The 11,967-nt window shown below is 42.1% G+C and overlaps 1 long non-coding RNA gene across 1 annotated transcript; it reads left to right on the top strand.

Moving 5' to 3' along the window:
• The first annotated feature begins 2,425 nt into the window (after window positions 1–2,425).
• LOC307224046 lies at window positions 2,426–3,288 on the top strand. Its single transcript, XR_013842394.1, has 2 exons — window positions 2,426–2,504; window positions 3,023–3,288. It is a non-coding gene; the product is annotated as an uncharacterized lncRNA (long non-coding RNA).
• The last annotated feature ends 8,679 nt before the right edge of the window (window positions 3,289–11,967 follow it).

The following is an 11,967-nucleotide window of genomic DNA, read 5'->3' as shown; positions in this document are numbered from 1 at the left end:
TCCAGACCTTGTGAGGAAGACCTATAAATGCTAATCCTTGAGACACTATACCCAAAGTATAACTGTGAACATCATGTGGTTGTAACCTTAGACAATAAATCAGACCAAACAGAGAGGGAATTGTTTTATAGACCAGCTGTCTCACCATGACTTCAAAAGATGAGAGTAATGAGCCGGCATATGAAATGCTTGTGAGAGCACCCATAAACTATGATGAGTGGTTTATGCCTTGATCCCTGAATTCTCTTCCCTAAAGGCCAGCTCACATGACCTTTCAGTCTATGGAGTGAATGCAAGTACTTGCAAATCAACTTGGAAGTGGAAGAGACATGGTAAAAGTGCAAAGGCATTATCTAGGAAGTCCTCAGTTCAAATTTTACCATAGCTATGAACTCCTTAGGTGATTCTATCTCTAAACCTCAGGCCCAAACTTAAGAACAGGGATTTTAAGTTTGACTTACCTTAAAAAATTATTGTAAGGTAGGGTTGCCATATTTCAAAAAGTAAAAAACTAGGACACCCCAAGCAGAGTTTTTTCCTTATTTATTATATCTATATCATCAAGATCTACAGTATATATGGCTTCTTTTCTGAGCTGGCAGGAGTCAATCATCCAACTACAGCTATTAGGGCTAGGGGCTGAGTGTAGTAAGAGTACCCAGTCTAGATCAACCATATTCCTAAGAGGCTCCAGGAGTCTTCCCTCAATATCTTGGTGTTGTAGTTGGGGCTCACCTTGTCATTGTCAGCTGTTCATTTACTGTCTAGAAATAAAGGTCAAAAGACCACTGTGACCCTTGGCTGGCTGTTAGGTCCTCCTGGATTGCATTCAATGTAGTGCTACAGCTAAGCTGAAGATTTTCCTCCTGCTGTGCATCCCCTAAATCTGCATAGGGCAGTGATGGCCAAACTTGGCCCTTCAGCTGTTTCTGGACTACAACTCCCATCATCCCTAGCTAACAGGATGGAATTGTAGTCCCAAAACAGCTGGAGGACTAAGTTTGGCCATCACTAGCATAGGGGAAGAAGAGATGTCCAACTGTATGTGCAATTGTTTTGTTGAATACCACCTCCTGGCTTGTCTCTATTGGGGGCTAGCTCAGTGTCCCTTATTGGCCCTAACTCTCTGCCTGGGTCTTCACATTGTCAGCTACCATTGTTGGAATCACTAGGGTCATAGTTCATTTTGGGGTAAATACAGAAGAAAAGTTTTTTTTTTTTTTTTAAATACATTTTTATTCAAAATGTACAATCACACACATCGAAAAAAGAACAAAAGAAACAAAATACACTTATTAATAAACATATTAATTCTAAATAATTTACATTCTCTCTCCTCATTTATACAAAGCACAAACAAAAACAAATACACCAACAAAAAATTCTCTATAATTGGGCTCTATTTAAGAGCCCTGGACTCCCTTCCACCCTTTTGGTAAGTTTCAAATAAATTCCACGATCACGTATTTTCTTTTTAATCTTAAATGCTAATTTTTCTCTGTAAGTATTAATCCTAAAACCGCCAGTGCTTTCTAGAGTTCATTTCCAATATATTTCCAATATTTACTCCAGTTTTTTTGAAATTTCTGTTCATCATGATCTCGAATTCTATCTGTTAATCTAGCAAGTTCAGCATAGTTTACCATTTTTACTTTCCAATCGCTTATGCTAGGTATTATTTCCGTTTTCCAGTTTTGCGCTAACATGGTTCTTGCGGCTGTGGTGGCATAGAGGAATAACATTATGTCCTCTTTTTGGATTTCTTTGCCTGGCATTGCCAGCAAGAAGGCTTCCGGTTTTTTGGGAAAGGTGTATTTAAAGATTTTTTTAAGTTCATTATAAACTAATTCCCAAAACACTCTCACTTTATTACAAGACCACCACATATGGTAGAGGTCACCTTCTGCTTCTCCACACTTCCAGCAACTTTTATTCTTTAATCTATACATTTTTGCCAGTTTTGCCGGCGTGTGATACCACCTATACATCATTTTCCAGATATTTTCCCTCAATGCCATACAAGCCGTAAACTTTATGTTGTTATTCCATAGTTCCAACCATCTTTCAAACTCGATATTGTGACCGATATCGGATATCGGATATATATATAGAAAAGTTTTATTCCTACCTAATTAATATATTCCATATGATGGTAGCAGAAACTCCAGTCACATGATGAAGTGAATTATGTTTCCTTGACCACATCATACTTTGTTTATATTTTCATGAGTGATGCTTACTTTAGCAATGCCCACATTCCGGGGATTAAAGGAATTAAATGAGATTCTCTTCTGATTAGCCATGTCTTGCAGAGTGGCCACTTACACATCATCAAAAAAGAGGAACATCAGAGCGCACAAAATTGCAGAATATTTGCATATACTATTTTTAATCTATAGAAATAATTACTCAAATCATTTTGCGTGGAAAACAAAGGAAGGGTCACTGGCTGAACTGTACTGAGCGCCTGCCGTTTGACATTGTTCTTCAGAGGAATTTTAAAAGTAAGTACTTGGGAAATCTTCTTTATCTTCTTGAATATATCTGAGAGTGGCCTTTAGACCCCAGATCTCTCGTCTCCTCTCCAGATATGAAACGGCAGCCCTGGTTGGTTTGGGCTTCAGCTCTGCAGTCTGAATAGGAAGTGCAAGAGAAAAGCACCCCATACATATTGATCGATGCCAGGGTCCTCTGGGAAAATAATAGCCAATTAAAACTCTGGGTCACTGGACCTAGAATTCATCTACTGAAATTGATTTGTAGACTTAGCCCAGTTCATCTAGTGGTGACAACAGCAGAGCATGGAATCTTTGAGGAGGTTTGCCTCTTATTAGGATGGAGGTAAACATACGTTGGAGTATTGTCTCCATCATACCCTGCTTTTGAGTTAAGCAGATTTGAATAGCCAGTGCCGTAGAGAGAGTTCTGATATGCTTAGTCCTGAGGTTCATTAAAGTCAAACAGCGTGTATTTATTGCAGGGGTAGTTTAATTCCATTCCTGTCTGTTGCCTTGTGTTACAGGAATTGCCTTATCTTCTGCGCAAAGGAAGCATTTCACTGCTGTGACTCAGCAAGATTCCAAGAGCAAATAAATTTTGTGATGACTTCAAGCCAGCGAAAAGTGTGTTTGCAAGATGTAAGGGGGAAACAAGGAAGTGATAGAACATATCACTCCATTCCCTCAGTGTATAAATGTATCTGCATCCCTGAAAAAGATGCTGTAGCCACAACATGATCGAAATTTCAAAGTGTTGATCTAGTGAATAAACACTTATCCATCTATGATAGCTGTCTATGTGGTGTTACTCTCATTTCTATTAAAGGCAGTAAATGTGTGTTATAATTTACACACTATTATCCAACAAGTTAGGGACGCAGGTGGCGCTGTGGGTTAAAGCCTCAGCGCCTAGGACTTGCCAATCGAAAGGTCGGCGGTTCGAATCCCTGCGGCGGGGTGCGCTCCCGCTGCTCGGTCCCAGCGCCTGCCAACCTAGCAGTTCGAAAGCACCTCCGGGTGCAAGTAGATAAATAGGGACCGCTTACAAGCAGGAAGGTAAACGGCGTTTCCGTGTGCGGCTCTGGCTTGCCAGAGCAGCGATGTCACGCTGGCCACGTGACCCGGAAGTGTCTCCGGACAGCGCTGGCCCCTGGCCTCTTAAGTGAGATGGGCGCACAACCCCAGAGTCTGTCAAGACTGGCCCGTACGGGCAGGGGTACCTTTACCTTTACCTTTTTTTATCCAACAAGTAAATTACTGTCCTCAAGGAGGCTCCTGGGTAATGGATCAGAGGATCTGTGTAGTAACAAAATTTAATCTGTTTAATACCAAACTGTAGAAACAAATTGGAATAGGCATACCTTGAAAAGATACACTACTTTGCACCTCCTAAACATTTATACCAAGGGCTGTTTAGATTATGTCTGAGCACAAAAAAAGAAGGAATGTGTTTGCAACAAGATGAAACCTAGCCAAGCCAGCTTCCTTTCTTTTGCTGCAGAGGTCAAGCTAGACATTAACATCAGAGAGCCACGACCAGATCTCCCTTGGTTTATTTAAAACTTAAAACAACCAGGGAAAGAGGAATCAAACTGGTGTTGATGTGTTGGGGGAGACAGAGTTAACTCTTCTGTCCCACACCATTTTTTTTATCTAAATTGCCCTCCTCTCAAAACTGTTGTTTACCTCAGATGGAAAATTTGCCTGCTTTGTGATAACTAGCATATCAAATGTTTTTAACAAATATTCTTTTTAGTATAACAGAACAATTGTCTTAAAAATCTTCACTTCTGAATCACCCAGTCTTCCTTTCATCTGGAAATCTTAAATTTTGATTCACTCTTCTGGAAAATGACCAAATGGAGGGAAAGGATGCAGACCTCTTTATCTATATGAAAGCAAATGATGTTAACTCAACTACTAAATACTGAATTGTAAAAAGTGTAGATTTGTAGAGTACAGTGGTATTCTTCAGGTTACATACACTTCAGGTTACAGACTCCGCTAACCCAGAAATAGTGCTTCAGGTTAAGAACTTTGCTTCAGGATGAGAACAGAAATCGTGCTCTGGCGGCGTGGCAGCAGCAGGAGGCCCCATTAGCTAAAGTGGTGCTTCAGGTTAAGAACAGTTTCAGGTTAAGTACGGACCTCCGGAACAAATTAAGTACTTAACCTGAGGTACCACTGTAAAAGTGAAATTCCCCCATACAGTCAGACCACATTTGTGTTGAATGGCACCTTTAAAATAAGATATACTCTTATCCTAGCCAAACAGGTTCAATGATTTGCAAATTACTATTGTATTCCAGACCCCATCTAATTAATTGAAACTTAAAGTCATCACATCCTTTTAAAGGATGCCAGTTTTCTGGCATTAAAACATCTGTCATCTTGTCATGGTTAGGAACATTTTTTTTCCTAATGGTCAACTTGTCATAGTTAATTAGTTTTTAGACATATGAGCAGTCATAAACCAATGTGACTTTGAAAACCCTGTTTCTAAATAACTATAACATCAAACACTACAGGAGGAAAGAAGACTTGTGATTGAGTCTTTTGTAGAGTCCTGATGTTTTATGGTAGTGATAGCCAGCTACTCAAACATGGCTCCAATAGAGCGAATAGGTCATTCTGTTTGGGATCAGGAATGGTCTTATTTTCCTTGTGCTTTTTACATCCTTCCTATGGAGCACCACCAATTATCTCAACCAAAAACAGGAGTTTGTTTGTACCTTGAATCATCCCATACTATTTCCTGCACATAATGTGATTTGTTTTGTTCTTTTTCAAGGTTTGATTGAGCCTGTGTGCACACCATACATTTGAAACACATAGCTTCCTGCAAAGAATCCTGGGAAGCTCTCAACGAGCTACAACTCCTAGCGCCCTTAACAAACTACAGAGTGGTATCCAGTGAAGTTTTATTCATATTAGATCCATTGAAATTAATGGACCTAACTTAGTCGTGTTCTTTCATTTCAGTGGGTCTATGCTGAGTAAAAAAGTAGCAGTTTTCAAGATTCTTTTGGGGAAGTCATATGCTTTAAATTTATTATGTGTACACAGCATGACTGGTGGTGGTCCAGAAGATATTTCCTCCCCAGTTCAGGTTGGCTAGAAGAGATTCTGGAAGGTTTTGTTGTGTATTGGTTGTTGCTGCTTTGTTCACTTGCTGAGTCACTTTGGAACCCACAATCTATAGCAGTCCCTGGTGCAGCATCTTTTTGCCTGTGAGTCACTGAGTTGCTTAGATGATAGAATAAGTGAATATATGCTGCAGCCTTTGGGTCGGTAGTGTTCAATCAGCGTCCTTTGGGCTTGTGCTCTGCCCAGCACTACAGCTCTATGCCTTGCCTTCATTGCCTACCACATCCCTGTTCTAAAAGGGATGGCAAGAACCCCTCGCACTATGATCCAGCTCAAAAGAAAGAGATTTTAAGCTGGGTGGTTGGGCATACCATTCCATTCCACAACAAAGAGGACTGTCAATAATACTCAGGAGCAAGATTCCAACCAGGGCAGCTAACTCAGCAATGCATCTGCTGCTTGGGAGGCCTCCAGCCTCCCTCTTGAAACAGAGTAGGCTGACCCATCTGCTGAACCAGTTGATCTGCCAGATGAGGAGAGCTCCAGCTGAAGCAGAAGACTGGAGCCCTCCTGGACAGCAGATCTGCTTGAGATTGAATGTCTATTCACGCACCACCATTGCAGGGACAGTGGGTTCATCTTTTAAAGGGAGACTAACGAGTCTTCACACATTCAAAATTGGTGCACTGAACACATGTGAAAAGAGCAGGATCACAATGGAAGGCCCTTGACAAAACGTACATACTTTTATCTGAAGATAGGAAGTGTCCTTACAGGAGTACCATTTTCACAGTTCCCCAGTTTATGTACTGAGCCCACAGGTGCACACACAGTTTGTACACATGGAGGGTCATTTCTTACCTTCAACTAAACGCATGTAGGTTGTGGGCAGGACTTTCAATCACAATTCAGTTCCCATACATACACATTCAATGTCCCTACCTACATTAAAAGGGGTGTATGGGGTGTTAGGGGAGATGTAGTATATCTGGTAGGGGGGACGTGTCATGCTCTTTCTGGGGTAATTTGTCCACCTTTGGTCCCCACCCAGCACTCAGCAATCACCTGTGGCTCCTAGAAGCTGTCAGCATCAGATAGCAGCCACACCCTGGGAAACAGCTTTGACTGGCTGCTAAATGAGGTGAGGGTAGTCTCAAACCCTTAGTGCATTAGGGACTTCCCCTACATGTGAAGACAGGCTCCAGTGGATTGAGTAGACAAGTAGGTCCAACAATCAAGAAGCTTTCTGTACATGCTGTAGAGCAGGCTTCCTCAACCTCAGCCCTCCAGATGTTTTTGGCCTACAACTCCCATGATCCCTAGCTAGCAGAGCCAGTAGTCAGGGATGATGGGAATTGTCTCAAAACATCTGGAGGGCCAAGATTGAGGAAGCCTGATGTAGTGGGAAGTTAGGGGCAGATGGGGTTTGTCAACCTGAGAAGGTAGCCCATCTAGGGGAAGGAAAACTCTGATCCTAAACCCCTACTCCCTTGCTGGATATCTTTGGCAGGAAAAAAGGCTAAGGAGTAAATCCTACACAATTTCAGAGTGGAGTCCTTAAGACAGTTGAATGGCACCTTGTACGCCTCCTTCCAGCAATTACTGCAGCCAAACTGGTGCCAAATATATTGCTCTGCTTTCCTTCAGACTACATCAGCGAGGCTGAGAGGAGGGGCTTACCGTCTGGGACCCCCATACACACTGCCCAGGCTTGCACTTCAGTGCTGCTAATGCAGCGATTTGACTTCACCCCCCAGAGGCACACTCCATTGTCTCTCAAGACAGATGGATGCCAACAACATTGGAAGTGTGGTGAGTTTTCCTTCTTCTCTCCAAGCCTGGAAAGGAGTCACTGATGCAAAAATATTTTTAATGGTGCGCTTCCACTTTCCATCCCACATTACCATTCACTAGTCCCTCACTGCACACTCAAATGCGTTCTAAGCCACTTGTGAAAATAACCCTTGGGTCAGATTTCCTGCTCATTCCACGAATTTTTCATCCATATGATGAACGAACAGAAAATTGAGTGATCCCCCCCCCCTTCCTGCTGGTCTTCCTCAGGCAGCATTTAATTCATACAAAAGTCCCCAAAGATGGAGTTATTAAATCTTTTAGAGGACAAAATGGGATATTTCCCTATAACCATGATTCAATTTTGTATGGAGCTGCAGTCACGTTAACAGCATTTCCCAGTCCTGCCTTGCAGCAAACTCTCACTTCCAAATCAGACATTCCGCATGTAGCCCAGCTGCTATAGATGAGAGATCACCAACAGAATTGCATCCTCAAAACAAGTTTTATGAATCAAGTGCTGACTTCTGCTATAGCTTCACATACACTTAACCACAGATTACGTTAAATATTTGGATTCTAGAACAGGTTGCCAAATGCTGGGATAACATAACAAAATGAGGAGCATTAATAAAATGGAAGCACAGTGCTGAGAAATGCATACGCAATGGGACATCTGAAATTGAAATCTAATGGATGTATCCTCATCTGGTGTAAGTCACTTTAGTTCGTTTTACTTCTGTTAACTTTTGCTGACAGCATCCAAGCATTTGACCTGCCTTTTCCATGTTTTCCCCACCTTGTTCACTTACTCACTCACTCACTCACCTGGTGATGCATTTATTATTAGTTAGACACCAACCTTCAGTATTCTGCTCTCAATGTAGCTATCAGTTAATAAAAGCAATGTAAGACATCAAAAATATACTGGAACTGCAGAAGCAGTAAGAGCATCTTAGTGGTAGGAAAAGTTAGTTAGGTTGTCGATATGCCCTACTTTATGGAAGGCAGTCTATTTGAAAGGGTTCTCAGTCTGAAGCACTGTCTGGTCCACGTTGAGATTTAAAGATAAAGAACTATAAGAAGGAAGGGTGGAATGAGCTTTGAAGTTGCCCATCGAAAGTTAGATTCTGTCAGCAGACTGAGCAGGCACTACAGGCCAGAGTTTTTCTCACTGTGGTGAGATGTACTTAAATTGCAGTAATTATAACTACTGGACTACAGATGATAAAACTTGTAGTCCAACAATATCTTGAAAGCCACAGTTTTCCCACACCTTTGCACAGGTAATTGTTGAAATATCTCTTTTGCCCTTCTCACCTGCACGGTACATCTAAATAACTTAGTTGAAGGGGTGCAGATTTGTATCCAACTGCACCGGATTTTTAAAGTTTGTCAGCCAAACAAGCTTCTACTCACAATATGTCTCGATCCCAGTTTTAAAACTGGAAGGGGAAAGGAAAAGATTAATCTCATCATCTGGTTCCACAATACATGTTAAAGAGAGTTTTTTTATTAATCTTTTCCCTTTTGTCTCTTTTTTTTACAGTAATGCCCAGGTTTCTAAAGAAGCTTTTCATGGGGGTTACATAACTGGTACCATTCTAGTCTGCCACAGTAGAACCCTATTCAGCTTTCTTTCTGCCCTGATTTCAATAGACTCAATGAGAATTTTCTCCAGGGGGGAAATGAGTGACTTTTGAATAAGATCCACACCTTCCCTCGCCACCCCCTCTTCCGACTCCTTCCTTGTCAGTGGGTTACTGGATGTTGCTATTGCAAGGATTTTGCTGTATTATCCAAGCCCTGCTGAAGTAAATGTGATACTTTCAATTTGCATTGATGCAAGATGAATGAAGGCCCTAAAGTACTAGGTTCTTATAAAACTCATGGCTGTATGTTCTTTTCAAACAGTCTTCTGATCCATTCTTTCTATATTTGTGATGCATTTGTGATGCACTTAAGATGACTTTCACCGTAACTCCCTTTATTCCAGCTGCCATTGTTTCCTCCTAGTTGAAGAACAAAGAGTTGTCTATCAAACTAATGTACTTTGCTCACACAGCAGGCATTAAAAACTTCCTTTTTCACAGATATATATGCACTGTGGGCTAGTCACAAGTACTGCATTCCACTGGTAGCAGGGGTGGTATAGGCCTCCCCCTCTTCTTCTGGTTAACAAGCATACCTGCCAACTCTCAGCTTTTGAGTGCTTTTATTTCCATTTCAATGCATAAAATTTCATTGATGGGGCTTCCAGAAGATGTTTCTAAACATATTTCTCCCCTCAGCTCCCCCTGTACTTGCATCACAACAATTCAGTAAGCAATGGCACAGTATGCATCTTTAACCTAAAAGTTGTGCTGGGGTATAAGCTTTGTGTCAGAGGAGGGGCACCAGGGGGAAGAGAGAAATTGAGAGAAAGAGGGGCGCCTTAGTAGCATGGGATGAAAACCCTAGAAAAAGTTGCTGAAAGGATGTGGCAGTTTGGTCCATTTCAATTTCAGGGCTCATCATCTTTTGTCTCCTGAATCACGGGGCAGGAGTGGGCGGGAAATTGAGGTCATTGTAGATAACTCGATGAAGATGTCGACCCGTGTAGTGGTTGTGAAAAGGCAAAATCCATGCTTGGGATCATTTGGAAAGGCATTGAAAATAAAACTGCCAATATTATGTCATTATACAAATCCATAGTGTGAACGCATTTGGGGTACCGCGTACAGTTCTGGTTGCCTCACCTCACAAAGGATATTGCCGAGTTGTCAAAGGTTCCTAAAGGGCCACCCAAATGATTAAGGGTGGCCCCCACCCCACTGCCCCACAATAAAGAAAGGTTGCTGCATTTGAGACTTTTTGTGGCAACATGATAGAACTTTATGGAATTCTGCATGGCATGGAGGAAGTGGATAGAGCAAAACTAGAAGCACGTTGTTCATGGTTCAGCCTTTCCATTCTCAGCTGTAGCCTGTTTACCACCTCACTGTCCGCACCTTAACTCTTGGCACGGTTTCTTCATTCAGAGCTAAGCTCTTCTCCCAGGTACAACAGGTGAGATGCTGCTGCCGGTTCCTGGGTCCTAGTCTTGTACCTCTCCCTCTCTTCTGTCAATTAGTCTTCCATGGCTCATCCTTGAATAGCTTCCCCTTGGGGAAAGGGTGTAGTTCAGTTGTAGAACATCTGCTTCTCATGCAGAAGGTCCCAGATTCAATCCCAGCATCTCCAGCTAAGTCTAGGAGGGACAGTTGTGTGGTGGTGGGTTCTTCTGCCTACACATTATAGGGGGCCCCTTCAACAACCTTATGGTGGGGAGCTCTAACTCCCTCTGTCCCCACTTTTGTGGAGTCGCTGCTATCATTGGCTATCTAGTCAACCACTGAGGGGGGTCACAATAGTTCATTTTCACTTGTATTGTTGGCAACACTGACCTGCTTAGCCAGCTTTGTGCTAACCTTCTTTTTCATCATTTGCAGGAAAAAATCATATAATCAGTGCGCATTCAGCAAGTGGTATATGTCTGAGTGATGGATCCATGTGTGCAAATTTATCACAGTACATGACAGGGATAAATCACCCATGGATATTGTACATCAAAACCATTCTGTAAGTGCAATTTTAAAACCAAGGTATTCAATAGTTAAATAAATGGGGGAGGGGGTGGCAAAGATTATATGCACCCAGAGCACCATTTGGTCTGGAACTGGCCTTGCACATCATCATTACCTATTAGTTTCTCACTACAAAAAAGTCTCTGACTTACCAAAAATGTAGTACAGTCATACCTTGGAATGGAATCCATTTGACTTCCAAAACTTTTGGAAACCAAAGGACAGCTTCTGAATGGCTGCAAGAAGCTCCTGCAGCCATTCGGAAGCCACAGAAGCCCCGTCGGAAGTTTGGCTTCCAAAAATAGTTCTCAAACCAGAACAGTCACTTCCAGGTTTGCGGCATTCGGGAACCAAAACATTCGAGAACTAAGCTGTTCGAAAACCAAGGTACAACTGTATTACATATAAAGGGAAGAACTATGTTGGTAATCACTGGCAATGATACAGATCTCAGTTCAAAGATGAAGCTGGTTTTGATGACCTAGAGAGCCCCATCCAACAATAATAATAATAATAATAATAATAATAATAATAATAATAATAATAATACCCTGCCTATGTGGCTGGGTTTCCCCAGCCACTCTGGGCGGCTTCCAACAAAAGACTAAAAATACATTAAAACATCAGTCATTAAAAACTTCCCTAAACAGGGCTGCCTTGAGATGTCTTCTGAACATCAGATAGTTGTTTATTTCTCTGACAGCTGATGTGAGGGCGTTCCACAAGGCGGGTGCCACTACAGAGAAGGCCCTCTGCATGGTTCCCTGTAACTTCGCTTCTCACAGTGAGGGAACTGCCAGAAAGCCCTTGGTGCTGGACCTCAGTGTCAGGGTAGAACGATGGAGGTGGAGACGCTCCTTCAGGTATTCTGGGCCGAGGCCATTTAGGGCTTTAAAGGTCAGCACCAACACTTTGAATTGTGCTTGGAAACATACTGGGAGCCAATGTAGGTCTTTCAAGACTGGTGTTATGTGGTCTCAGTG

Source organism: Podarcis cretensis (assembly GCF_951804945.1).
Source record: "Podarcis cretensis genome assembly, chromosome: 9".
Taxonomy (NCBI): Eukaryota; Metazoa; Chordata; class Lepidosauria; order Squamata; family Lacertidae; genus Podarcis; species Podarcis cretensis.
This window is presented reverse-complemented; position numbering and strand designations above follow the sequence as displayed.